This window comes from Papilio polytes, unplaced genomic scaffold (genome assembly GCF_000836215.1).
Source record: "Papilio polytes unplaced genomic scaffold, Ppol_1.0 DF824158.1, whole genome shotgun sequence".
Classification (NCBI taxonomy): Eukaryota; Metazoa; Arthropoda; class Insecta; order Lepidoptera; family Papilionidae; genus Papilio; species Papilio polytes.
The window spans coordinates 3,597,872-3,602,761 of NW_013525046.1; the positions used below are offsets into that span (position 1 = coordinate 3,597,872).

Consider the following 4,890-nt stretch of genomic DNA (forward strand, 5'->3'; position numbering starts at 1 on the left):
CCTCGTTGTATATGGTTTCCAAAGTGCAATATGATCGAAAGACGCAACTGACGTTATCATACCGCACCGTGCACTTTAGTTAACGACACTTGCCTGCTTCAACGATATACAGATAGAATAACAATAACAATAATCGGCACATTTGCAGTTTCACCAATGTAAAGTTTCAATTTTAAACCGACAGGGAGCCAAAGGCGGAGAAGAGGGCGAACAACGTTAATTCTTACGTGGCTCTCGGCACTTGACAACCAGCTAACTGAGGGACGCGCCATCTTGATCCTCTGAGTGGCATCGCGGCCGCGGCCGGAGACGGGGCTTGCTGCTGCTACGCGCGCCCTCTCTACGGATGAACAGGATCAAGAATATGGTGCGCAGCGCCGCGCTGCGGGCCGATGCTCTCACCTCCTTATTTCTTTACAATTTTAACCGCGTCAGGGGTGTATGTACGTGTGTGTGGTGTATTTTGTTGATACCAAATTTAGAATAAATTTTATTGTATTATTATTAACATTCCAGTTGAATTGTTTACCGTTCATGATTATATTATTTGAAATTATTTTATCCCTTAAATGTAAACTGTTCTCGCAAAACTTTTAATAGTTAATATTCTTTTTATGTAATATAGATTTATTTACAACTAACTTATTTTGTGGGAAATTTTTGTATATTAGTTTTAACGAGGCCGATGTTTACAACTGAGAGGACTTGTTATGAATATAGTGTAATACCAGAAATGAAAAAAAAAAACATTTTAGGATATATCACATTCGAGTAAGCTAAAAACCAAAGGTGCCCTTCATAGAAAAATTACGTTTTGTTATATGATATTTCAAGTTGAATGATTTTTAATAAAGTTGTATGTAATAATTACGATACATTTGTTTTTAGTCGCGATAATGTTAGCATATTTAAATAAATTTCTCATGACTATTTCAAATTATATTTACCTAAATGCTTTTCTTAGTCATTTTTATAATGTTCGATCACTCGTTAATCGCGCTGGCACTCTAGTGTTGGTCTCGCGTTTCCTTTCTATCGATTATATTGAATTATTGCAATAATTATAAATTGTAGAGTAAATTCTATGCGTCAGGAGGAGTGCGCCCCTCGGTGTCGCTCTGTGAAGTGCAATGCGTGTGGGAGCGGTGGGGGAGGTGGGGGAGGTGTGGCGAGGTGGGGAGCGGTGGGGAGAGGTGGAGAGAGCCCTCGCACCCGTCACGTATCGTTGCGAGAATTTAGCCTTGGCCTTATGAGAGTTAAATAACTAAATGTAATCTCTATGTTAATTAAATAGTGAATAATGTGTACGGCGAGCCGCGCGCCACGCTCTATAGTGAAAACGATTATTCTATTCGCATGCTTGGACGAGCTTTTTGGTAATAATCTAATTTAAAAATTTAGTAGTTACTTTTATTGTGTAATCATTAGATGAATATTATAACTAGCTAAGGGTATTTATTGTAGACGATGAGCATAGTTACATTACTTTTAACGAAATCTATTCGTACATAATAATGAAATGTAATGACGTTAAATTTACCCAAATGTTAGTATGTAATGGAATGGAAGATTAATATATTTTTTATTTTTAGCTAGTTGACTATGTATGGAGATCTGTTTAGTTACTGAGTTACCTTCGCGTCACGGGGGGAGGGGGAGGCATGGGGTGTGACGCAAGGTACACGGCACGCGAGACGGCAGCAAACCAAAAATGAAATGTTCATGTTTGTATTATAGATTTAGTGAAGTATTCTGCTGATGTAAACATGTAAAAATTATATAAAAAAACGTAAAAAAAAAATCCCTGCTTAGTCTGTAATTATAAGGTTTCGGATATTCGGATTAAAAACTTGACTCGACGGAAATCAATGAGTTATTCACGCGATAGATGTCGTCAGAAAGACCAGTGAAATCCGCATGTGAATTCTTATGAAAAGTTTCTTAGTCAATATTTAATAAAAAAAAATATCGTCAATTTTTTGACTTAGCAAAATTTTATACATCGTTTATAGTGATGTGACTTTCACATTATACCGAGCGTCGTTGCGTATAGACCAAAGATAAACGATATACATAATTTTATTACTAACCTCAGACCGTACCAAACACGTATTATAAGGTGCACCTACTTTCGTAACGATTTTCCAGAATGTTCGTTATCTTCTGGCCCGTACCTAAACCTACACCAGTTCCAAGTACGTCAAACATCTGGTCTTAGACCATCGTTACCTACCAGCTGTGAAATGTGTGCAATTTTTATCTATTTCAGAACGGAAAGCCACAATTTAAACTATCAGAATGTCGGTTCCCTTCTTGAAAACCCTTGTCGATTTTAGTAATTAAGCTAAGTCAATGTTTACTTATTTAATTCGATTTAACGCTAATTCGTGTGTAAGTACTTGTGTAATAGTGTAGTAGTGATCTCCCAACTTACGGCGAGCGGCGTCCCATTCGAAAATACAACGAAACCTTGAACACAACTTAGTGGATTTTTTGTATTTCTAAATTCCCATTATCAACAATATCTTTAAAATTCAATCTAACATTAAATTCAATTTTCGAGCGCTACTTTTTAAACGCTGTTTTTATGTGAGTTTTTATTTAGGCGGGAAAGTAAGTCGGGCGCCGCCGCCGCCATGATTCCGTCCAACGACCGTAGATAGCGCGTAAGAGACGTCCAGTGGCTGCGGACACGGCTACGTCACCTATTGCGGGACTACTCGATACATATCATCGTAATATTAATGTATTATTAGAAGTAAAGAGCGGTTTCATAGAGACGTTTATTCTGTATCCTCGTCTTGTACTTGTAATGCAATCGGCTGCATGTCACGCTATCGTCGCTCTTTCTATTTCTACAAACGTTCCTCGCTTGGAAGCCGCGCGTTCTCCTTTCATACTGACCTTCGCTTGAAATCTGTCTGTGGATTAGTTTGCGATGTTAGTATCGATTGTTCTATGAGATATTGCTCGCGTCTCGAAAGTATGTATATATTGTGCGTATTTTGTTAACGTTTACCGACTGTGGCATCGAGTAGATTGTGGTGGGAGCGTGGTCGGTGTGTCAGAGTGGAGTCGGACGCGTGACATGACCCGCGTGCGCTGTGCGACGTGCGACAGGCCAGTGCGGGGGAGTGGCGTCGCCTTGCAAGTTAGGTTAAGTGAAGCGGTATCACACAAACACCGTGTATCGGAAACATATCAATTCTGTGCCCCTTAATAAATCTAGTTAAATTCTAATTTAGATACATATGGATAGAATAATGAAACAAAATAATCGTTCGGAGTATAAAATACCGGCTAAGTGTTGTTTTCGTAGACGGAGGTGGTAGTGTGTACTGTGTACTGTGTAATGTGTCGTGTTGCGTGCGTGTTGTGCGCGTCGGACGCGACCGAACCTCGCGCGCTTTCTGTTCACTTATTGCAATTACATTATTCAAACGTTATTTTTATTGTTAATTCTTAGACTAATTATTAATATGGCTTAATTACCAAAATAATTTTTAGCTGTTCGCTTCGGATTCAGTATTAATGTTCTTGTTTTGTCGGTGCGGAGAGACCGCGTGTCGCCTGTGACCTATTTGTATATCGAGCAAAGTAAACCATACAAAATATATAGTTAGTAATTAATTGTTAGATTTGTGTGACTTGAATTATTTAATGCTTTTAGAGCAATGGTAAAGTGTTATTGTGGTTTAAGAAAAAAAAACATAATGACATTGTAAAAATAGTGATAAATTTAGCTTAATTATCATTATTACAACTTTTATAGATGTTCATATTGATTTTTCTTTTCTTACTTCATGGAGTTTTGTGGCATTGGAGACGTCATTGTTAATTCAAATAAATCTGAGCTCATCCTCATTCGATTTTTATTCAACTGACAACCCTGAGTACTAAACCTGAGTCGTGATCTGAGCAATGTGGTACGCTTGTAGGCGTTATCTCAAACAGACTAACACAAATATAATGAAGACTTGAGGTGAGCTTAACGTTATTCGTATAAGTAATATTGACGTTATGTGTTCGGCGATTCGATTTGACTAGCCTAGATGCGAATGACCTAGTCTGAACACCGCCAAGCAATGCTCTACAGATCATACCTCCATTTTTACCTATCTTTGAAGCCTTTTGTCGTGTTATAATCTAATTATCTCTGCAAAAATGATATGTTTAATATATTGTCAATATTCTTGTAATATTAATAAACAATATTAGTACTAAATTAATGATAGATTTCTAGTTTAGATAATCGATTAGATATAATGATTGAGAGTTGAGCTTTGACCATTGCTTTGTAGGGAATGCTTCTGTACGTGCTGCGTGGAGGGCAGCGCCCGTCGACAGGTTGTTTTTGTTTATATTATACAGACAACAGAGGTTTTAATCTCTGTTTCAACTATATAATTAATTTATCGCAGTGTTGTATTTATGTTATTATTAGTTTTAAAGCATTATAGGGTCCAAAGATTGGGAATAAATTTATGTGACAAATTTATATTCTTGTTTCTTTATTTTTAAATTCCATAAGCTTAAGAAGTAAATAATAAAAATGTAGTAACGACACAAATAAAAAAAGCCTTTATTGGTTCGAAACTAATAATTTACATTTGGCACAAAAATACACACTTTTCACTTTCTTATGAAAACTAAAGCCTAAACATGCTTTTGAAGGAATCGTGCCAGCATTGCTAATTATTACCAAAGTATGTTTGACAGTCTTGAAAAGTTTACTATAAAAATCCTTGTTGTTTATGTCCTTAATTTTCTGTAAAAACACAAAAGAATTAAGCATAAAAATGACTTTAATACAATTAGATTAAATACCAAATATAGATTCGAAATTCTTAAAACCATTCAACAAACTTCAAAAGAAATAAAAAAAATCAC

General features: G+C 36.4%; 1 long non-coding RNA gene across 1 annotated transcript in view; it reads left to right on the forward strand.

The window, feature by feature from the left end:
- Window positions 1–4,498, forward strand: part of LOC106111602 — a 6,330-nt gene extending 1,832 nt beyond the window's left edge. Inside the window, exon 2 of the long non-coding RNA XR_001226181.1 lies at window positions 185–4,498. This is a non-coding gene — a long non-coding RNA (uncharacterized LOC106111602). The remainder of the gene's footprint in view (window positions 1–184) is intronic.
- The last annotated feature ends 392 nt before the right edge of the window (window positions 4,499–4,890 follow it).